The sequence below is a fragment of the Bombina bombina genome, chromosome 3, assembly GCF_027579735.1.
Source record: "Bombina bombina isolate aBomBom1 chromosome 3, aBomBom1.pri, whole genome shotgun sequence".
Lineage (NCBI taxonomy): Eukaryota > Metazoa > Chordata > Amphibia > Anura > Bombinatoridae > Bombina > Bombina bombina.
In genome coordinates, this window is record NC_069501.1 from 20037922 (window position 1) to 20063100 (window position 25179).

The following is a 25179-nucleotide window of genomic DNA, read 5'->3' on the forward strand; positions in this document are numbered from 1 at the left end:
CGGGTTTTCCTCTAGACGCCCTGTAATTACAGCAGGAAGTTACCTGATAGTACAGTACAGGGTGTAACATAAACTTATATAACAGAAGTCTGTACATTTAATAGCCCAGTGCCGGGTTTTCCTCTAGACGCCCTGTAATTACAGCAGGAAGTTACCTGATAGTACAGTACAGGGTGTAACAAAACTTATATAACAGAAGTCTGTACATTTAATAGCCCAGTGCCGGGTTTTCCTCTAGACGCCCTGTAATTACAGCAGGAAGTTACCTGATAGTACAGTACAGGGTGTAACAAACTTATATAACAGAAGTCTGTACATTTAATAGCCCAGTGCCGGGTTTTCCTCTAGACGCCCTGTAATTACAGCAGGAAGTTACCTGATAGTACAGTACAGGGTGTAACAAACTTATATAACAGAAGTCTGTACATTTAATAGCCCAGTGCCGGGTTTTCCTTTAGACACCCTGTAATTACAGCAGGAAGTTACCAATAAATCAGGCGCGTGTACGGGTCTGTAAAACACATGGCAGCAGTTTGCAAGAGCACTATATGGCAGAACTATTTCCTGCTTCAGACTCTAACCTAGGTATCTCTTCAACAAAGAATATCATAAGAACAAAACACATTTTAAAATAGAAATAAAATGAAAACCTTTTGAAAATTATTATCTGAATTACAAAAGAAAAATCTTGGGTTTCATTTCCTTTACAAGGTAATAAGAACCAGCTATGGGTAAAAAGTGTAGTTGTTTTGTATGTATATAACTCCTTGATCTTACACTCTCTGGTAAATGACCTTACATGAGAGAGTCTATACCAGCGCACTGTGAGGTTTTACATGACTGATATAATAAAAGCTACACAAATAAACCTAAAGGAAAGCTTGCTGCCTGTTTTACTTTTGTATCTGCACACACGTAACAGTTGTGGTTTGTTATATACACAATACAGGGCTAGAAGTGTCAGCATGCAGTAAACCCGGGAAGCTGGATAGCTAATAACACGGTATGAGAATTAGTGCCGGTGTTCTAAAGTAAACCGACTACCGCGTAGGAATGTGTATACCTCGTCACTTCCGGTGAGGTATAATCAGCTGGTGGAGGTTTGTCGTGCTCACTGCGCATGCACTAGAGGCCCAAACTCCTTACAACAGCTGATTAGAAATACAATGAATTATGTGGCACGCGCACGTTACTGGTTACAAAATCACAATGAACAAGCGGTCTGTCATTGGATTTTGTAACCAGAAAGGGTACTAAATACGCTCAACAAACTTTCACATGCTTTATCTTTTGTCAAACAGGATTTACTCTTGTATTTAATACCTTTTCTGAAAAAAGCTAGATCTGTATTACAAAATTATTTGCTGAGGTCTACATTTTTTTGATCGCCTCTTAAGAGTATGCCACATTGTATTGACTAACATAGGAAAATATATTGAATCCTTCTGCCATTTAATGGGTTAAAGGTGAGGCTTGGGCTACAGTTCATTTTAAAGCGTAATTGCAATACTGGAATCCGTTTGATCTTTTTAGGATTTAATAAGCCATAAACTACTTTGTACCTAAGCTCCTGCTTGTTATTGGATGCTTTCTAATTAAAATTATGAAGGCTAAAGTCTAAAAGGAGAATTCCTGCAGGTGTAGACACCGCAAAACGATGCAACCAGTGTTCCTAAAATTTCTTATTGCACCTATGTCCTTCAATAGTTGGTGTCAGATATCTGGGAGTGCACCCTCCTTTTAAGGTGTCCTCATTTAGTAGTTTTTTATTTTTTTTATTTAGTAGTTGTTTTTTCTGGCATTAGAGACCTTGTACTGAGGTAGTAAAATTAATTACAACCTTCTTTGGCAACTAAGGCATTAAAGGGATACTAAACCCAAATCTTTTCTTTAATGATTAAGATAGCGCATGCAATTTTAAAGGGACATGAAACCCCAAAAATTATTTCATGATTTAGAAAGAGCTTGCAATTTTAAACAGCTTTCTAATTTACTTCTATTATCTAATTTGCTTCATTTGCTTTATATCCTTTGCTGAAAAGCATATCTAGATAGGCTCAGTTGCTGCTTATTGGTGGCTGCACATAAATGTCTTGTGTGATTGGCTCACCCATGTTCATTGCTATTTCTTTAACATAGGATAGCTAATGAATGAAGCGAATTACGTAATAGAAGAATATTGGAAAGTTGTTTAAGATTGTTTTCTCTACCTGAATCATAAAAGAAAAATGTTTGGTTTAGTGTCCCTTTAAGCAACTTTGTAATTTACTCCAATTAGCAATTTTTCCTCGTTCTCTTGCTATCTTTATTTGAAAATGAGAAATGTAAAGCTTAGGAGCTGGCCCATTTTTGGTTCAGAACCTGGGTAGCGCTTGCTGATTGGTGGCTAAATGTAGCCGCCAATAAGCAAGCAAGCACTATCCAGGGTGATGGACCAAAAATGGGCCAGCTCCTAAGATTTTACATTCTTGCTTTTCAAATAAAGATAGCAAGAGAGTGAAGAAAAACTGGTGATAGGAGTAAATTACAAAGTGTTGTGTAATATGGTAAATTTGTTTCTCACAGACATCACCATAAAAACAACTTTTGTGTGTTTCTTTTAATTTGTTTATTGTCATAAACTTTACTGTTTAACACTGCAAGACAATATTAACACCATAAATAAGGAAGTTGTGAGTGGCTTATGATTTGTGTAACACTGCAAGACAATAATAACACCATAAATAAGGAATGTAAGTTGTGAGTGGCTTATGATTTGTGTAACACTGCAAGACAATATTAACACAATAAATAAGGAATGTAAGTTGTGAGTGGCTTATGATTTGTTTAACACTGCAAGACAATATTAACACAATAAATAAGGAAGTTGTGAGTGGCTTATGATTTGTGTAACACTGCAAGACAATAATAACACCATAAATAAGGAATGTAAGTTGTGAGTGGCTTATGATTTGTGTAACACTGCAAGACAATATTAACACAATAAATAAGGAATGTAAGTTGTGAGTGGCTTATGATTTGTTTAACACTGCAAGACAATATTAACACAATAAATAAGGAATGTAAGTTGTGAGTGGCTTATGATTTGTGTAACACTGCAAGACAATATTAACACAATAAATAAGGAATGTAAGTTGTGAGTGGCTTATGATTTGTTTAACACTGCAAGACAATATTAACACAATAAATAAGGAATGTAAGTTGTGAGTGGCTTATGATTTGTGTAACACTGCAAGACAATATTAACACAATAAATAAGGAATGTAAGTTGTGAGTGGCTTATGATTTGTGTAACACTGCAAGACAATAATAACACCATAAATAAGGAATCCAAGTTGTGAGTGGCTTATGATTTGTGTAACACTGCAAGACAATATTAACACCATAAATAAGGAATGTAAGTTGTGAGTGGCTTATGATTTGTTTAACACTGCAAGACAATATTAACACAATAAATAAGGAATGTAAGTTGTGAGTGGCTTATGATTTGTTTAACACTGCAAGACAATATTAACACCATAAATAAGGAATGTAAGTTGTGAGTGGCTTATGATTTGTGTAACACTGCAAGACAATATTAACACAATAAATAAGGAATGTAAGTTGTGAGTGGCTTATGATTTGTTTAACACTGCAAGACAATATTAACACAATAAATAAGGAATGTAAGTTGTGAGTGGCTTATGATTTGTGTAACACTGCAAGACAATATTTACACCATAAATAAGGAATGTAAGTTGTGAGTGGCTTATGATTTGTGTAACACTGCAAGACAATATTAACACCATAAATAACGAAGTTGAGACTGGCTTATGATTAACCATAATGTTATAAAATGTGCAAATAAACATAAATGAAGAAATGTAGCAGTTTTCTAAGCTTGCACAGCTAACCTCTGCAAATAAAGGAACATTAGCTGAATTTTGCTATTTTATTTTCACAGACATTTCTTCATTAATAGTGAGACTTTTTCAGGCATGCCCTAGAACACATCACGTGACTTGGGAGTATTCATTGCTACCTTGGGGACATAGCCTGCAGTAGGAGTGGCTTGGCTCAGTTTGTTCACTTTGCATTTCTGTGTTCCTGAGTTGGTGACAATGCTGCAGATGTCCAAGCCTGTCAGGTGTCCTAAAGTAATGTGTCTACCATAGGAATTTGTATACCACGTCACTTCCGGTGACGTATAATCAGCTGGTGGAGGCTTGTGGCGCTCACTACGCATGCGCTACAGGCCCAAACTCCTTAAAACAGCTGATGAGAATACGAGGAATTATGTGGCACGCGCACGTTACTGGTTACAAAATCACAATGAACAAGCGGTCTGTCATTGGATTTTGTAACCAGAAAGGGTACTAAATACGCTCAACGAACTTTCACATACTTTATCTTTTGTCAAACAGAATTGTTTTTAATAAATGTATTATTCGTGGCTTATGACATTTTTACTAATGACTTATCTAGCACTGGCTTGCACACAGAGAGCTCATAATACGACTATATATAATTGTGCATTTTGGCTATTAGGCTAATGGTAACATTTGATTGCAGCTGTGCTTTTTCCTTCATATTTATAAATAGCTAATATGTGAACTCATGTTGTTAAAATCTAAGTGCATTGCTTGATACTGGAAACTACAACAATGTGATGTTTATGAAAAAACCTTTAGGACCCATGTAGGGAATATAAGAAAGAAAAGCATAAATGTTCTAACTCTACTTATGTTCAGAGTTCTGACATAGACATAATCCAGGGTATTGGGAGAGATTTACACAACACTGAGCTTTGTTGCTCCATTATCCTTTTTCACATTTACCCTCATATTAACCACCAAGTCCTTCTGAGTTTCCTGCTCACACTGGGCAACTCATTTGCTCCCATTGTATTGCTTATCACAGACTCCTCACACCTAGCATGTCTGCCCAAGCGGTGTCTGAGTCAGTGCCAGCAATGCTTCTTCTTACCATCTTGCGGGCAGCGTCAACTCATCACTTCAGTGCAAACCCACAATTTAATAAAGCAAATTGGAAAGTTGTTTAAAAAAAAATGTGTATGCTCTGTCTGAATCCTGAAATAATGTATTTGAGTTTCATGTCCCTTTAAGACGTGCTGCATCACAGCCTCTTTCCCATGTTATATCCCTTTAGCCTAATTAAATGCCCCAGTCCCACTATCACCTCATCACCATTATACGGATGGCTTCAAATGAATACAGTAGTTTTACAAATTTAGTATGCAGCACAAATATTAGACACAGCTAATGAAGTTTGTATACAGATTATACGAAGAATACACCAAAATAATAAGGGTTAATAGTTAGAAACTAATAATAAGGGTTAATATTTCTGACTGTGCAAATAAGAAAAGATGATTGACAGAGGGTGACTGAGTGATCTTGAACCTGTGTACATGTTTGACTCTAAATGTGTGTCTGTGCGAGTCACCAAAACTGGCTTCTCCAGTTACGATTACATTCTTATTGAAATGTGAGTGAGGGTATGTCTATGGAGCGCATGTGAGAGTCAGGGAGTGTGTCCCTGAGTGGTTATTCTCTTAAATGCAATTTATTTTCAGGTTTCAGATATAGCATACAATTTTAAACAAATTTCCAATTTACTTCTATTATCTATTTTGTTTTGTCCTTTTGGTATCCTTTGTTGAAAAGCATACCTAGGTAGGTTGAAAGCAGTCGTGCCCTGCCAGGAGCTAGAAGCTGATTGTTGGCTGCACAAATATCCTCTTGTCATTGGTTCATCCAATGTGTTCAGCTAGCTTCCTGCAGTGCAATGCTGCTCCTTCAACAAAGAGTACCAAAGGAATGAAGCAAATTTGATCATTGAAATTAATTGTAAAGTTGTTTCAAATTGTATGTTCTCTCTAAAACAAGAAAAATGTTGGGTTTCATATCCCTTCAAACCAATTGTGTGCCAGAGGCCAGCAATACTTTGAAATGCAATAAGTTGAACCCCTTAAAGGGATAGTTGTTGGTATGAAACTATTTTACATTCTCTCACAGATAAGGCGATAACTTATTAACATTTTTTTACTTCCAAAAATGTTATAGTGGTTTTAAATAAGGGCTACCAACAATGGGGGAGCCATATTTTATGGTGTAAAATCCCTGAAACTCACAGGTAACCAGAAATGTACATCTAATTGGGGGAGGGCGTTTTCTGCCTGTTACAGGCAAAGCTAACTTTTGTGCTAACTGTACATAAAAACCAGTTTGACCAAACACTTTTTTTTTAAATAATATATTTAGTATATGCAAAGGCTAACTCAAACACACTTGTGCTTTAACCCAATACACTGTTATTTACTATAACTAGGCCTTTCTTTTTTTAAATGATATTTACTAAATACTCCTTTAATTTGTTATTTAGTAAATAAAGCTCACGTATAAGTGCTGGCTTGGGAAAGTCTATGGTTAAAACAGGGATTAACTGGCACATGTCTACAGCGAGTATTGTATAGGCCTGAAAAGCCTTTTTATAGTCGTGCAAAGGGTTATTAGAGTTCAGATACATTCTCCTTTAATTGGTTATTTAGTAAATATCATTAAAAAAAGAAAGGCCTAGTTATAGTAAAAAACAGTGTATTGGGAAAAAACACAAAATGTGCTTGAGTTAGCCTTTGTTGGAGCTAAAACAAATATTACAGTAGTAACAAATACAAAAACAAAATCCCCCCCAATGTCAGATCAATCTAACATAGTGGATGTCTCATAAAAAGTCACATTTGATTTATAAAAACACTTGGAGTTCAAAATATATGTCAATTAAAAAAAAAAAAAAAAAAATATTGAATTTCGTGATAAGCTTCAATTTTTTGCCAGATATGGCATTGTTCACAGCCTGAGGTAAAAATTTAAATATGCATGGAATACATCTTAAATTAAATGCATTTAATACATTGTGCTGGTAAAAATACATTTTAGACCTTTATTGATACTGGCTGAATAAAAACAGAATTTATGTTTACCTGATAAATTACTTTCTCCAACGGTGTGTCCGGTCCACGGCGTCATCCTTACTTGTGGGATATTCTCTTCCCCAACAGGAAATGGCAAAGAGCCCAGCAAAGCTGGTCACATGATCCCTCCTAGGCTCCGCCTACCCCAGTAATTCGACCGACGTTAAGGAGGAATATTTGCATAGGAGAAACCATATGGTACCGTGGTGACTGTAGTTAAAGAAAATAAATTATCAGACCTGATTAAAAAAACCAGGGCGGGCCGTGGACCGGACACACCGTTGGAGAAAGTAATTTATCAGGTAAACATAAATTCTGTTTTCTCCAACATAGGTGTGTCCGGTCCACGGCGTCATCCTTACTTGTGGGAACCAATACCAAAGCTTTAGGACACGGATGAAGGGAGGGAGCAAATCAGGTCACCTAAATGGAAGGCACCACGGCTTGCAAAACCTTTCTCCCAAAAATAGCCTCAGAAGAAGCAAAAGTATCAAACTTGTAAAATTTGGTAAAAGTGTGCAGTGAAGACCAAGTCGCTGCCCTACATATCTGATCAACAGAAGCCTCGTTCTTGAAGGCCCATGTGGAAGCCACAGCCCTAGTGGAATGAGCTGTGATTCTTTCGGGAGGCTGCCGTCCGGCAGTCTCGTAAGCCAATCTGATGATGCTTTTAATCCAAAAAGAGAGAGAGGTAGAAGTTGCTTTTTGACCTCTCCTTTTACCGGAATAAACAACAAACAAGGAAGATGTTTGTCTAAAATCCTTTGTAGCATCTAAATAGAATTTTAGAGCGCGAACAACATCCAAATTGTGCAACAAACGTTCCTTCTTTGAAACTGGTTTCGGACACAGAGAAGGTACGATAATCTCCTGGTTAATGTTTTTGTTAGAAACAACTTTTGGAAGAAAACCAGGTTTAGTACGTAAAACCACCTTATCTGCATGGAACACCAGATAAGGAGGAGAACACTGCAGAGCAGATAATTCTGAAACTCTTCTAGCAGAAGAAATTGCAACTAAAAACAAAACTTTCCAAGATAATAACTTAATATCAACGGAATGCAAGGGTTCAAACGGAACCCCCTGAAGAACTGAAAGAACTAAGTTGAGACTCCAAGGAGGAGTCAAAGGTTTGTAAACAGGCTTAATTCTAACCAGAGCCTGAACAAAGGCTTGAACATCTGGCACAGCGGCCAGCTTTTTGTGAAGTAACACAGACAAGGCAGAAATCTGTCCCTTCAGGGAACTTGCAGATAATCCTTTTTCCAATCCTTCTTGAAGGAAGGATAGAATCCTAGGAATCTTAACCTTGTCCCAAGGGAATCCTTTAGATTCACACCAACAGATATATTTTTTCCAAATTTTGTGGTAAATCTTTCTAGTTACAGGCATTCTGGCCTGAACAAGAGTATCGATAACAGAATCTGAGAACCCTCGCTTCGATAAGATCAAGCGTTCAATCTCCAAGCAGTCAGCTGGAGTGAAACCAGATTCGGATGTTCGAACGGACCCTGAACAAGAAGGTCTCGTCTCAAAGGTAGCTTCCAAGGTGGAGCCGATGACATATTCACCAGATCTGCATACCAAGTCCTGCGTGGCCACGCAGGAGCTATCAAGATCACCGACGCCCTCTCCTGATTGATCCTGGCTACCAGCCTGGGGATGAGAGGAAACGGCGGGAACACATAAGCTAGTTTGAAGGTCCAAGGTGCTACTAGTGCATCCACTAGAGCCGCCTTGGGATCCCTGGATCTGGACCCGTAGCAAGGAACTTTGAAGTTCTGACGAGAGGCCATCAGATCCATGTCTGGAATGCCCCACAGCTGAGTGACTTGGGCAAAGATTTCCGGATGGAGTTCCCACTCCCCCGGATGCAATGTCTGACGACTCAGAAAATCCGCTTCCCAATTTTCCACTCCTGGGATGTGGATAGCAGACAGGTGGCAGGAGTGAGACTCCGCCCATAGAATGATTTAGGTCACTTCTTCCATCGCCAGGGAACTCCTTGTTCCCCCCTGATGGTTGATGTACGCAACAGTTGTCATGTTGTCTGATTGAAACCGTATGAACTTGGCCCTCGCTAGCTGAGGCCAAGCCTTGAGAGCATTGAATATCGCTCTCAGTTCCAGAATATTTATCGGTAACAGAGATTCTTCCCGAGACCAAAGACCCTGAGCTTTCAGGGATCCCCAGACCGCGCCCCAGCCCATCAGACTGGCGTCGGTCGTGACAATGACCCACTCTGGTCTGCGGAATGTCATCCCTCGTGACAGGTTGTCCAGGGACAGCCACCAACGGAGTGAGTCTCTGGTCCTCTGATTTACTTGTATCTTCGGAGACAAGTCTGTATAGTCCCCATTCCACTGACTGAGCATGCACAGTTGTAATGGTCTTAGATGAATGCGCGCAAAAGGAACTATGTCCATTGCCGCTACCATCAACCCGATCACTTCCATGCACTGAGCTATGGAAGGAAGAGGAACGGAATGAAGTATCCGACAAGAGTCTAGAAGTTTTTCTGGCCTCTGTCAGAAAAATCCTCATTTCTAAGGAGTCTATTATTGTTCCCAAGAAGGGAACCCTTGTTGACGGAGATAGAGAACTCTTTTCCACGTTCACTTTCCATCCGTGAGATCTGAGAAAGGCCAGGACAATGTCCGTGTGAGCCTTTGCTTGAGGAAGGGACGACGCTTGAATTAGAATGTCGTCCAAGTAAGGTACTACAGCAATGCCCCTTGGTCTTAGCACAGCTAGAAGGGACCCTAGTACCTTTGTGAAAATCCTTGGAGCAGTGGCTAATCCGAAAGGAAGCGCCACGAACTGGTAATGTTTGTCCAGGAATGCGAACCTCAGGAACCGATGATGTTCCTTGTGGATAGGAATATGTAGATACGCATCCTTTAAATCCACCGTGGTCATGAATTGACCTTCCTGGATGGAAGGAAGAATAGTTCGAATGGTTTCCATCTTGAACGATGGAACCTTGAGAAACTTGTTTAAGATCTTGAGATCTAAGATTGGTCTGAACGTTCCCTCTTTTTTGGGAACTATGAACAGATTGGAGTAGAATCCCATCCCTTGTTCTCTTAATGGAACAGGATGAATCACTCCCATTTTTAACAGGTCTTCTACACAATGTAAGAATGCCTGTCTTTTTATGTGGTCTGAAGACAACTGAGACCTGTGGAACCTCCCCCTTGGGGGAATTCCCTTGAATTCCAGAAGATAACCTTGGGAGACTATTTCTAGCGCCCAAGGATCCAGAACATCTCTTGCCCAAGCCTGAGCGAAGAGAGAGAGTCTGCCCCCCACCAGATCCGGTCCCGGATCGGGGGCCAACATTTCATGCTGTCTTGGTAGCAGTGGCAGGTTTCTTGGCCTGCTTACCCTTGTTCCAGCCTTGCATTGGTCTCCAAGCTGGCTTGGCTTGAGAAGTATTACCCTCTTGCTTAGAGGACGTAGCACTTTGGGCTGGTCCGTTTCTACGAAAGGGACGAAAATTAGGTTTATTTTTTGCCTTGAAAGGCCGATCCTGAGGAAGGGCGTGGCCCTTGCCCCCAGTGATATCAGAGATAATCTCTTTCAAGTCAGGGCCAAACAGCGTTTTCCCCTTGAAAGGAATGTTAAGTAGCTTGTTCTTGGAAGACGCATCAGCCGACCAAGATTTCAACCAAAGCGCTCTGCGCGCCACAATAGCAAACCCAGAATTCTTAGCCGCTAACCTAGCCAATTGCAAAGTGGCGTCTAGGGTGAAAGAATTAGCCAATTTGAGAGCATTGATTCTGTCCATAATCTCCTCATAAGGAGGAGAATCACTATCGACCGCCTTTATCAGCTCATCGAACCAGAAACATGCGGCTGTAGCGACAGGGACAATGCATGAAATTGGTTGTAGAAGGTAACCCTGCTGAACAAACATCTTTTTAAGCAAACCTTCTAATTTTTTATCCATAGGATCTTTGAAAGCACAACTATCCTCTATGGGTATAGTGGTGCGTTTGTTTAAAGTGGAAACCGCTCCCTCGACCTTGGGGACTGTCTGCCATAAGTCCTTTCTGGGGTCGACCATAGGAAACAATTTTTTTTAAATATGGGGGGAGGGACGAAAAGAATACCGGGCCTTTCCCATTCTTTATTAACAATGTCCGCCACCCGCTTGGGTATAGGAAAAGCTTCTGGGAGCCCCGGCACCTCTAGGAACTTGTCCATTTTACATAGTTTCTCTGGGATGACCAACTTGTCACAATCATCCAGAGTGGATAATACCTCCTTAAGCAGAATGCGGAGATGTTCCAACTTAAATTTAAATGCAATCACATCAGGTTCAGCTTGTTGAGAAATGTTCCCTGAATCAGTAATTTCTCCCTCAGACAAAACCTCCCTGGCCCCATCAGACTGGGTTAGGGGCCCTTCAGAAATATTATTATCAGCGTCGTCATGCTCTTCAGTATCTAAAACAGAGCAGTCGCGCTTACGCTGATAAGGGTTCATTTTGGCTAAAATGTTTTTGACAGAATTATCCATTACAGCCGTTAATTGTTGCATAGTAAGGAGTATTGGCGCGCTAGATGTACTAGGGGCCTGCTGAGTGGGCAAGACTCGTGTAGACGAAGGAGGGAATGATGCAGTACCATGCTTACTCCCCTCACTTGAGGAATCATCTTGGGCATCATTGTCATTGTCACATAAATCACATTTATTTAAATGAATAGGAATTCTGGCTTCCCCACATTCAGAACACAGTCTATCTGGTAGTTCAGACATGTTAAACAGGCATAAACTTGATAACAAAGTACAAAAAACGTTTTAAAATAAAACCGTTACTGTCACTTTAAATTTTAAACTGAACACACTTTATTACTGCAATTGCGAAAAAACATGAAGGAATTGTTCAAAATTCACCAAATTTTCACCACAGTGTCTTAAAGCCTTAAAAGTATTGCACACCAAATTTGGAAGCTTTAACCCTTAAAATAACGGAACCGGAGCCGTTTTGAACTTTAACCCCTTTACAGTCCCTGGTATCTGCTTTGCTGAGACCCAACCAAGCCCCAAGGGGAATACGATACCAAATGACGCCTTCAGAAAGTCTTTTCTAAGTATCAGAGCTCCTCTCACATGCGACTGCATGCCATGCCTCTCAAAAACAAGTGCGCAACACCGGCGCGAAAATGAGGCTCTGCCTATGCTTTGGGAAAGCCCCTAAAGAATAAGGTGTCTAAAACAGTGCCTGCCGATATTATTATATCAAAATACCCAGATAAAATGATTCCTCAAGGCTAAATATGTGTTAATAATGAATCGATTTAGCCCAGAAAAAGTCTACAGTCTTAATAAGCCCTTTTTGAAGCCCTTATTTACGATCGTAATAAACATGGCTTACCGGATCCCATAGGGAAAATGACAGCTTCCAGCATTACATCGTCTTGTTAGAATGTGTCATACCTCAAGCAGCAAGAGACTGCTCACTGTTCCCCCAACTGAAGTTAATTGCTCTCAACAGTCCTGTGTGGAACAGCCATGGATTTTAGTGACGGTTGCTAAAATCATTTTCCTCATACAAACAGAAATCTTCATCTCCTTTCTGTTTCTGAGTAAATAGTACATACCAGCACTATTTTAAAATAACAAACTCTTGATTGAATAAAAAAAACTACAGTTAAACACTAAAAAACTCTAAGCCATCTCCGTGGAGATGTTGCCTGTACAACGGCAAAGAGAATGACTGGGGTAGGCGGAGCCTAGGAGGGATCATGTGACCAGCTTTGCTGGGCTCTTTGCCATTTCCTGTTGGGGAAGAGAATATCCCACAAGTAAGGATGACGCCATGGACCGGACACACCTATGTTGGAGAAATAGTATTATTTTAATTAATAAAATACAAAATGTCTGAGCATTTCTTTTTAACAGAGGTTTTGTAAAGGTTTTATCTATTCCCTGAGAATGTGGGGTATATACTTTACACTTTAAAACACAAGAAACCGTTTTTGAAATACAAATATATAAAAAAAAAAAAATGATATAGATATATATATATATACATACATACATATACATACATATATACATATATACATACACTAAATATATGGTTTTGAGACAGTTGTTCATTCCTGTGACTCTGCTTCTCTCTATGTGCATTAGTCTCCCTATGGGGAAAAGGGGCAAACAGACAGACTTCTTGCTCAGTGTGCTTAGAGGAATAGGGCTACACCTCACTGACGAGACCTAATAAAGGCCGAAATGGGGTTGCTGTGTTCCTTCTTCGGAGAGGAATTGCCTGGGGGAGCCAATAACACGAGGCATCTTTGTGCAGCCACCAATCAGCTACTGAGCCTATCTACATATGAATCCTATCTTTCTTTAGAATGATTTATTATTACATTATGAAAAAGATGGTCTTATAAAATAGTTTGATGGCCTTATAAAATAAACTCTACATGCTTGAATAAGAAAAATTGAAGCACATATTTAAATAACTAAATATATATATATATATATATAAACCTCCAATAAAAAGCATTAAATACATTGTGCTGTTGCAAATACATTAGAGCTGCAACAACTAATCGTCATAATCGATAATAATCGATTATGAAAATAGTTGTCAACGAATCTCATAATCGATTAGTTGGTTTGCAATTAGTTGGTCTGTGCACAACACCAGCTGCTTCACTCTACTGAGCTCCTGCACATGGTATTGTATTTTATGGTTATGTCCTTAGCCTAAAGGACGTCTACCGACGTCTACTTTTCACTTTTTCAGGACAGTATATGTTTACAACTACCCCTGGCTTATGTGCAACCCAGATATAATAGTCATCATTTGGATTGTTTATATTAAATCAGGCGATTTGGAACTATGCTTTGCATGATATAGTTCTGAGCTTGTTATTTACACCTTGCCCCTAGACTGATGGGAGTTATTTAAATTGTTGTGCACTATTATCTGTTTGCGCAATTATAGCGGATTGCTTGCTATTGCTCATTATATGTACTGTATAAATAAATGTGTAAGGCTTTGTCCTGGGTTTGATATATAGTCCTTAGTGCTTTTGATTTGTTTGTTATTGTTTTTTTTTATATGTTTAATCAATTGTGATAATATGTACCAGATTCAACCTTTATAAGTATATATTCGTTATTTTTAGAGCGGACTAGATATTTTCCCCTAACCTTATAGCTGGTTATTTACCATTGCATATAGATATTCAAGATATTTTTTATGTACCTTGCCAAGGTGGAAGTACTACCTCTTTTCAAACAGTTATAAACTGTGCTCTGCTGGTTACAAATTGGACAAACAGTTGTGTTAATGTAAAGTTTTAGTCTGAAGTTTATATTTGTAACACTCAGTATGTGGATTCTATTTAAAATAACGGAAACAATTATTGATTCTTTTTTTATCCGATTAGTCGATTAATCGAAAAAATAAATCGGCCAATTAATCGATTATGAAAATAATCGTTAGTTGCAGCCATAAAATACATTTTAGACCTTTCTTGAAACTAAATGAATAAAATAGTATTTCTTTTACAAGATACGACGAGTCCACGGATTTTATCCTTACTTATGGGATATCGCCTCCTGGTCAGCAGGAGGAGGCAAAGAGCTCCACAGCAGAGCTGCATATATAGCTCCTCCCTTCCCTCCCACTCCAGTCATTCTCTTTGCCTGTGTTAGTGCTAGGAAGAGGTAAAGTGAGGTGTTAGTTTTAGAATTCTTCAATCAAGAGTTTTTTATTTTAAAATGGTGCCAGTGTGTACTGGGTTTTTTTCTATAGAGCAGCATCTGGAGTAATAGCCTGTTAGGCTGTGGGAACTAGTGGAGTTTTTAATTTCACTGCGCCTCCCTTGCTTCTGCTGTTTTCTATTTGGGTCTTAGAGAATGTTAACTAAGACTTTGCTATCCTTGCAGGACCTCAAGAGGAAGAGTGGACCTCTTGATACTGGGGGATCATCATGCTGTTCCTCAGCATGGAGGTAAGTGCAGTCTTCCTCTCTGGGGCTATTATGGCTATCTCAGACTTGACTGTGCTATTCCTCTATCTGTGAAGGGGCTTGGGCTAATGGCTTTCCCTTCTTGCTGGTGTGGGTTTCATTTGTGTAATGGGACAGACACATTTAGCACTCCCTATTCTCTCTGACACATACTATGACTAAGTCAGAAGCGCTGGGGACGGTTGTTTATTATGCAGGACTCGAGGTTAGAGTTTACATTTAAAACGGGCTGACGCTGGGATTTAACACCGGAGTCGGAGGGAAAATTTAATTTTTCTCTTGTCAGACTCCGGTGTATGGCGGCACTTTGTTTTTTTCCCGGGGGTTGTTTTAATACGCCCACGAAGGGCGGAGCCTAATTATCGCGCGCTTCTGACGCGCAGCTATCTGTTAGAAGTTCCGACAACTGTGTTTCACTACGGCTCCTGAGTTTGCTTGTGTCTGTAATTACAAGCGTGCTTAGGATCGCTGTGTGTTTTGTCACAGAGAGGGGAGAGAGAGAGCAAAATAGAGGGGAGAGAGCAAAATAGAGGGAAGAGAGAGCAAAAGAGGGGGAGAGAGAGCAAAAGAGAGGGGGAAGAGAGAGCAATAGAGAGGAGAGAGACAGAGAAAAAGAGAGGAGAGAGACAGAGCAAAAGAGAGGGGGGGGAGAGAGAGAGCAAAAGAGAGGGGGAGAGAAAGAGCAAAAGAGAGGGATGGAGAGAAATAGCAAAAGAGTGGGATGGAGAGAGAGCAAAAAAAGGAGAGAGAGACAGAACAAAAGAGAGGAGGAATATATAAAACCTTTACAAAACCTCTGTTACAAAGAAATGCTCAGACGTTTTGTATTTTATTAATTAAAATAATACTATTTTATTCAGCAAGTATCAAAAAAGGTCTAAAATGTATTTTTACCAGCACAATGTATTAAATGCATTTAATTTAAGATGTATTCCATGCACTTTTTATGTGAAAAGCAGAGAAAAAGCCATACTTAAATTTTTACCTCAGGCTGTGAACAATGCCATATCTGGCAAAAAATTGAAGCTTATCACGAAATTCACTATTTTATTTTTTTAATTGACATATATTTTGAACTCCAAGTGTTTTTATAAATCAAATGTGACTTTTTATGAGACATCCACTATGTTAGATTGATCTGAAATTGGGGGGGGGGGGGGGGGGTTTACTACTGTAATATTTGTTTTAGCTCCAACAAAGGCTAACTCAAGCACATTTGTGTTTTTTCCCAATACACTGTTATTTACTACATGGGTATAGCCAGAGGAGGGCTGGTTATAGGGTCAGTGGTATCTGCATCAGTATAATAACACCCAGCACTATATAATGACACAGTAGTTACAGTGGCACATATGTATAGCCAGAGGAGGGCTGGTTATAGGATCAGTGGTATCTGCATCAGTATAATAACACCCAGCACTATATAATGACACAGTAGTGACACTGGCACATGCGTATAGCCAGAGATGGGCTGGTTATAGGATCAGTGTTATCTGCATCAGTATATAAACACCCAGCACTATATAATGACACAGTAGTGACACTGGCACATGCGTATAGCCAGAGGAGGGCTGGTTATAGGGTCAGTGGTATCTGCATCAGTATAATAACACCCAGCACTATATAATGATACAGTAGTGACACTGGCACATGGGTATAGCCAGACAAGGGTTGGTTATAGGATCAGTGGTATCTGCATCAGTATAATAACACCCAGCACTATATAATGACACAGTAGTGACACTGGCACATGCGTATAGCCAGAGGAGGGCTGGTTATAGGATCAGTGGTATCTGCATCAGTATAATAACACCCAGCACTATATAATGACACAGTAGTGACACTGGCACATGCGTATAGCCAGAGATGGGCTGGTTATAGGATCAGTGGTATCTGCATCAGTATATAAACACCCAGCACTATATAATGACACAGTAGTGACACTGGCACATGGGTATAGCCAGACAAGGGTTGGTTATAGGATCAGTGGTATCTGCATCAGTATATAAACACCCAGCACTATATAATGACACAGTAGTGACACTGGCACATGCGTATAGCCAGACAAGGGCTGGTTATAGGATCAGTGGTATCTGCATCAGTATATAAACACCCAGCACTATATAATGACACAGTAGTGACACTAGCACATGCGTATAGCCAGAGAAGGGCTGGTTATAGAATCCGTGGTATCTGCATCAGTATAATAACACCCAGCACTTTATAATGACACAGTAGTGACACTGGCACATGCGTATAGCCAGAGGAGGGCTGGTTATAGAATCCGTGGTATCTGCATCAGTATAATAACACCCAGCACTATATAATGACACAGTAGTGACACTGGCACATGGGTATAGCCAGAGGAGGGCTGGTTATGGGGTCAATGGTATCTGCATCAGTATAATAACACCCAGCACTATATAATGACACAGTAGTGACACTAGCACATGCGTATAGCCAGAGAAGGGCTGGTTATAGAATCCGTGGTATCTGCATCAGTATAATAACACCCAGCACTATATAATGACACAGTAGTGACACTGGCACATGGGTATAGCCAGACAAGGGCTGGTTATAGAATCAGTGGTATCTGCATCAGTATAATAACACCCAGCACTATATAATGACACAGTAGTGACACTGGCACATGCGTATAGCCAGAGAAGGGCTGGTTATAGAATCAGTGGTATCTGCATCAGTATAATAACACCCAGCACTATATAATGACACAGTAGTGACACTGGCACATGGGTATAGCCAGACAAGGGCTGGTTATAGAATCAGTGGTATCTGCATCAGTATAATAACACCCAGCACTATATAATGACACAGTAGTGACACTGGCACATGCGTATAGCCAGAGGAGGGCTGGTTATAGAATCAGTGGTATCTGCATCAGTATAATAACACCCAGCACTATATAATGACACAGTAGTGACACTGGCACATGCGTATAGCCAGAGAAGGGCTGGTTATAGGATCAGTGGTATCTGCATCAGTATAACACCCAGCGCTATATAATGACTCAGTAGTGACACTGGCACATGGGTATAGCCAGAGAAGGGCTGGTTATAGAATCAGTGGTATCTGCATCAGTATAACACCCAGGACTATATAATGACACAGTAGTGACACTGGCACATGCGTATAGCCTCACCTTTATTAATAGCAAAAAATAATAAAAAGTCCACAAGTCAAATAACAAGCCAGGAGTAAAAACCAGAGCTGGTAGTCAGACGAGCCTAGTCATGAGCCAAAGCGAATAGTCAGATGAGCCGGAATCAGGAACAAGGAAAACAGCAGAGTCAGGAACAAGCCAGGGATCAGGAACCAGGAAGGACGTTAGGCAGCCAGTTAATACACAGGAACTCTCACAAACAGGTCTGAGACAACGCAAAGGCAAAGCATAATGAACAGAGGCCCTTTAAATAATAAGTGATGACATCACAATTCTGAGACTGCATCCTGTCTCACACGGATGATGCACAGCAGTCTGACCATAAAAGGAAGTGCAGGAAATGAGCAGCATCCACCACAAAGCACCAAGAGAGGTGGGTAAAATGGGTGCCAGCAGCACATGGCAAACAAAACAGGGAAAAAACCCTGACACATGAATAAATTGAAAAATGTATGGGAAGGAGGGAGAGGGAGGGGTGAATACATATTATGCAAAGGGATCTGGATGGGAGGGGTATTGGGGGGGGGGCAACTACACTACAGACATTTTTTTTGATCTATACAAAAAAGCAAATTTTTTGGGGTACCCAAGATGGCATCAAATAGGTAGGGGGGTTAGAGAGCTGTATGGGGGATCCAACACTGCAGAATCAATATAATTTTTTTATTTTTTTTTTAAAAAAAGCTTTTTATTTTAGTACTGACAGACTTTCTGCCAGTACTTAAGATGGCAGTGACAATTGTGAGGTGGGGGAGGGAAGAAAGCTGTTTGAGGGGGTCATGGAGGGATATGTGTCAGGTGGGAGGCTAATCTCTACACTAAAGCTAAAATTAACCCTACAAGCTACCTAATTAACCCTAACTGCTGGGCATTATACAAGTTTGGTGCGCAGCAGCATTTCACGGCCTTCTAATTACCAAAAAGCAACACCAAAGCCATATACGTCTGCTATTTCTGAACAAAGAGGATCCCAGAGAAGCATTTACAACCATTTGTGCCATAATTGCACAAACTGTTTGTAAATAATTTCAGTGAGAAACCTAAAGTTAGTGAAAAAGTTAACATTTGTATTTTATTTGATCGCATTTGGCGGTAAAATGGTTGCATGAAATATACCAAAATGGGCCTAGATCAATACTTTGGGTGGTCTACTAAAAATATATACAGTACATGTGAAGGGTTATTCAGGGATTCCTGACAGATATCAGTGTTACAATGTAACTATGGTTAATTTGGTAATTAATTACTTGTACTTATTGCCCTATTGCTAAACTTTTTTGCTGGTTGTAGATATGTAACAGATTTTGGGGGTCAAAGTTAGAAAAAGTGTGTTTTTTTTTCATTTTTTCATCATATTTTATAAAAAAAAAAATGTATAATAATGAGTTATATGATATGATGAAAATAATGGTATTTTTAGAAAGTCAATTTAATGGCGAGAAAAAACAGAATTTATGCTTATCTGATAAATTACTTTCTCTTGCGGTGTATCCAGTCCACGGATTCATCCTTTACTTGGGGGATATTCTCATTCCCGACAGGAAGTAGCAAAGAGAGCACACAGCAAAGCTGTCCATATAGCTACCCCTCTAGCTCCACCCCCCAGTCATTCGACCAAAGGTTAGGAAGAAAAAGGAGAAACCATAGGGTGCAGTGGTGACTGTAGTTTAAACAAAAAATGTTTTACCTGACTTAAATGCCAGGGCGGGCCGTGGACTGGATACACCAGAGAAAGTAATTTATCAGGTAAGCATAAATTCTGTTTTCTCTTGCAAGGTGTATCCAGTCCACTGATTCATCCTTTACTTGTGGGATACCAATACCAAAGCTTTAGGACACGGATGAAGGGAGGGAACAAGACAGGTACCTTAAACGGAAGGCACCACTGCTTGCAAAACCTTTCTCCCAAAAATAGCCTCCGAAGAAGCAAAAGTATCGAATTTGTAAAATTTGGCAAAAGTATGCAGTGAAGACCAAGTCACTGCCTTACAAATCTGTTCAACAGAAGCCTCATTTTTGAAAGCCCATGTGGAAGCCACTGCTCTGGTAGAATGAGCAGTAATTCTTTCAGGAGGCTGCTGGCCAGTAGTCTCATAGGCCAAACGGATGATGCTTTTCAGCCAAAAGGAAAGAGAGGTAGCAGTCGCTTTCTGACCTCTCCTCTTACCAGAATAGATAACAAACAAGGAAGATGTTTGTCTGAAATCCTTAGTTGCTTGTAAATAGAACTTTAAAGCACGAACTACATCAAGATTGTGTAATAGACGTTCCTTCTTCGAAGATGGATTAGGACACAGAGAAGGAACAACTATTTCCTGGTTAATATTCTTGTTAGAAACAACATTAGGAAGAAAACCAGGCTTGGTACGCAAAACTACCTTATCTGCGTGGAACACCAGGTAAGGTGAATCACACTGTAAGGCAGATAATTCTGAAACTCTTCGAGCAGAAGAGATAGCTATCAAAAACAAAACTTTCCAAGATAACAACTTAATGTCTATGAAATGTAAAATTTCAAACAGAACCCCTTGAAGAACTGAAAGAACTAGATTCAAACTCCATGGCGGAGCCACAGGTTTATAGACAGGCTTGATTCTGACTAAAGCCTGAGCAAACGCTTGAACGTCTGGTACCTCTGCCAGACACTTGTGTAACAGGATAGACAAAGCAGATATTTGTCCTTTTAAGGAACTAGCTGACAATCCTTTCTCCAGTCCTTCTTGGAGAAAGGACAATATCCTGGGAATCCTAATCTTACTCCATGAGTAACCCTTGGATTCACACCAACAAAGATATTTCCGCCATATCTTATGGTAGATTTTCCTGGTGACAGGCTTTCTAGCCTGAATCAGAGTATCTATAACTGACTCAGAGAACCCACGCTTTGATAGAATTAAGCGTTCAATCTCCAAGCAGTCAGACGTAGAGAAACTAAATTTGGATGCTTGAACGGACCCTGTATTAGAAGATCCTGCAGTGTCCATGGTGGTACAGATGACATGTCCACTAGGTCTGCATACCAAGTCCTGCGTGGCCACGCAGGCGCTATCAGAATCACTGAAGCCTTCTCCTGCTTGATTCTGGCAACCAGACGCGGGAGGAGAGGAAACGGTGGAAAACGGTGGAAAAACATAAGCCAGATTGACCAAGGCGCTGCTAGAGCATCTATCAATACCGCCTTGGGATCCCGGGACCTGGACCCGTAGAGAGGAAGTTTGGTGTTCTGACGGGACACCATCATATCCAACTCTGGGGTGCCCCATAGCTGAGTCAGCTGGGCAAATACCTCCGGGTGGAGTTCCCACTCCCCCGGGTGAAAAGTCTGACGACTTAGAAAATCCGCCTCCCAGTTGTCTACTCCTGGGATGTGAATTGCTGAGAGATGGCAGGAGTGATCCTCCGCGCACCTGATTATTTTGGTTACTTCCGTCATCGCTAGGGAACTCTTTGTTCCCCCCTGATGATTGACGTAAGCTACAGTCGTGATGTTGTCCGACTGAAATCTGATGAATTTGGCCGCCGCTAGTTGAGGCCATGCCTGAAGAGCGTTGAATATCGCCCTCAGTTCCAGAATGTTTATCGGGAGAAGAGTTTCTTCCCGAGACCATAAGCCCTGAGCTTTCAGGGTGTCCCAGACCGCACCCCAGCCTAACAGACTGGTTTCGGTCGTTACGATGATCCACTCTGGCCTGCGGAAACATATTCCTTGAGACAGGTGATCCTGAGTCAACCACCAGAGAAGAGAATCTCTGGTCTCCTGGTCCAACTGAATTTGAGGAGACAAATCTGCATAATCCCCATTCCACTGTTTGAGCATGCATAGTTGCAGTGGTCTGAGGTGTATCCAAGCAAAAGGGACTATGTCCATTGCCGCAACCATTAGTCCGATTGTCTCCATGCACTGAGCCACAGATGGCCGAGGAATGGAATAAAGAGCTCGGCAAGTAGTTAAGAGTTTTAGCTTTCTGACCTCCGTCAGAAATATTTTCATTTCTACCGAGTCTATCACGGTTCCTAGGAATGGAACTCTTGTGAGGGGGGAGAGAGAACTCTTTTTGATGGGGGGACAAAAGGGACACCTGGCCTATCCCACTCCCTAGTAACGATATCCGCAATCCTCTTAGGGACCGGAAACGAATCCGTGTAAACAGGGACCTCTAGGTACTTGTCCATTTTACACAATTTCTCTGGGATCACCAAAGGGTCACAGTCATCCAGAGTAGCTAATACCTCCCTAAGTAAAACACGGAGGTGTTCTAGTTTAAATTTAAAAGCCAATGTATCTGAATCTGTCTGGGGAGGAACCCTTCCTGAATCAGAGACTTCTCCCTCAGACATCAAATCCCTCGCTCCCACTTCAGAGCGTTATGAGGGTATATAGGATACGGCTACCAAAGCGTCAGAATGCTCATAATCTGTTCTTAAAACGGAGCTATCACGCTTTGCAGGTAACACGGGCAGTTTAGATAAGAAGGCTGTAAGAGAATTATCCATGACTGCCGCTAAGTCTTGTAATGTAAAAGGGTTAGACGAACTAGAGGTTCTAGGCGTCGCTTGCGCGGGCGTAGCGCAGTCTGAGAATCATCTTGGGCCACATTCTTAAGTGCAACAATATGATCTTTAAAGTGTATAGACATATCAGTACAAGTGGGACACATTCTGAGAGGGGGTTCCACCATGGCTTCTAAACACATTGAACAAGGATTTTCCTTAGTGTCAGACATGTTTAACAGACTAGTAGAGTACACAAACAGGCTTGAAGTCACTTTAATCAAATAAAAAACACAATTTGAAAAAACAAAATTTATGCTTACCTGATAAATTTATTTCTCTTGTAGTGTAGTCAGTCCACGGGTCATCCATTACTTATGGGATTATATCTCCTTCCCAACAGGAAGTTGCAAGAGGATCACCCAAGCAGAGCTACCATATAGCTCCTCCCCTCACATGTCATACCCAGTCATTCGACCGAAACAAGACGAGAAAGGAGAAACCATAGGGTGCAGTGGTGACTGGAGTTTAATAAAAATTTAAACCTGCCTTAAAGACAGGGTGGGCCGTGGACTGACTACACTACAAGAGAAATAAATTTATCAGGTAAGCATAAATTATGTTTTCTCTTGTTAAGTGTAGTCAGTCCACGGGTCATCCATTACTTATGGGATACCAATACCAAAGCAAAAGTACACGGATGATGGGAGGGACAAGGCAGGAACTTTAAACGGAAGGAACCACTGCCTGAAGAACCTTTCTCCCAAAAATAGCCTCCGAAGAAGCAAAAGTGTCAAATTTGTAAAATTTCGAAAAAGTGTGAAGTGAAGACCAAGTTGCAGCCTTGCAAATCTGTTCAACAGAGGCCTCATTCTTAAAGGCCCAGGTAGAAGCCACAGCTCTAGTGGAACGAGCTGTAATTCTTTCAGGAGGCTGCTGTCCAGCAGTCTCATAGGCTAAACGTATTATGCTACGAAGCCAAAAGGAGAGAGAGGTAGCCGAAGCCTTTTGACCTCTCCTCTGTCCAGAGTAAACGACAAACAGAGAAGAAGTTTGACGAAAATCTTTAGTTGCCTGCAAATAGAACTTCAGTGCACGGACAACGTCTAGATTATGCAAAAGTCGTTCCTTCTTTGAAGAAGGGTTAGGACACAAAGATGGAACAACAATCTCTTGATTGATATTCCTGTTAGAGACTACCTTAGGTAAAAACCCAGGTTTAGTACGCAGAACTACCTTGTCTGAATGAAAAATTAGATAAGGAGAATCACAATGTAAGGCAGATAACTCAGAGACTCTTCGAGCCGAGGAAATAGCCATCAAAAACAGAACTTTCCAAGATAACAGCTTGATATCAATGGAATGAAGGGGTTCAAATGGAACACCTTGCAAAACGTTAAGAACTAAGTTTAAGCTCCACGGCGGAGCAACAGTCTTAAACACAGGCTTAATCCTAGCCAAAGCCTGACAAAAAGCCTGAACATCTGGAACTTCTGCCAGACGTTTGTGTAGAAGAATAGACAGAGCCGAAATCTGTCCCTTTAACGAACTAGCAGATAAGCCCTTTTCTAAACCCTCTTGTAGAAAAGACAATATCCTAGGAATCCTAACCTTACTCCATGAGTAACTCTTGGATTCGCACCAATATAAATATTTACGCCATATCTTATGGTAAATTTTTCTGGTAACAGGTTTCCGAGCCTGTATTAAAGTATCAACAACCGACTCCGAGAAGCCACGCTTTGATAGAATCAAGCGTTCAATCTCCATGCAGTCAGTCTCAGAGAAATTAGATTTGGATGGTTGAAAGGACCCTGAATTAGAAGGTCCTGCCTCAGAGGCAGAGACCATGGTGGACAGGACGACATGTCCACTAGGTCTGCATACCAGGTCCTGCGTGGCCACGCAGGCGCTACCAAAATCACTGATGCTCTCTCCTGCTTGATCTTGGCAATCAGTCGAGGCAGCATCGGGAATGGTGGAAACACATAAGCCATGTTGAAGACCCAAGGGGCTGTCAGAGCATCTATCAGCGCCGCTCCCGGGTCCCTGGATCTGGATCTGTAACAAGGAAGCTTGGCGTTCTGGCGAGACGCCATGAGATCCACATCTGGTTTGCCCCAACGATGAATCAGTTGAGCGAAGACCTCCGGATGAAGTTCCCACTCCCCCGGATGAAAAGTCTGGCGACTTAGAAAATCCGCCTCCCAGTTCTCCACGCCTGGGATGTATATCGCTGACAGGTGGCAAGAGTGAGACTCTGCCCAGCGAATTATCTTTGAGACTTCCAACATCGCTAGGGAACTCCTGGTTCCCCCTTGATGGTTGATGTAAGCCACAGTCGTGATGTTGTCCGACTGAAATCTGATGAACCTCAGAGTTGCTAACTGAGGCCAAGCTAGAAGAGCATTGAATATTGCTCTTAACTCCAGAATATTTATTGGGAGGAGTTTCTCCTCCTGAGTCCATGATCCCTGAGCCTTCAGGGAATTCCAGACTGCGCCCCAACCTAGAAGGCTGGCGTCTGTTGTTAC

The 25179-nt window shown here is 40.9% G+C and overlaps 1 protein-coding gene across 2 annotated transcripts in view; it reads right to left on the reverse strand.

The window, feature by feature from the left end:
* Window positions 1-25179, reverse strand: part of LOC128652799 (oocyte zinc finger protein XlCOF6-like) — a 147806-nt gene that overhangs the window by 53807 nt on the left and 68820 nt on the right. The window lies entirely within an intron of this gene.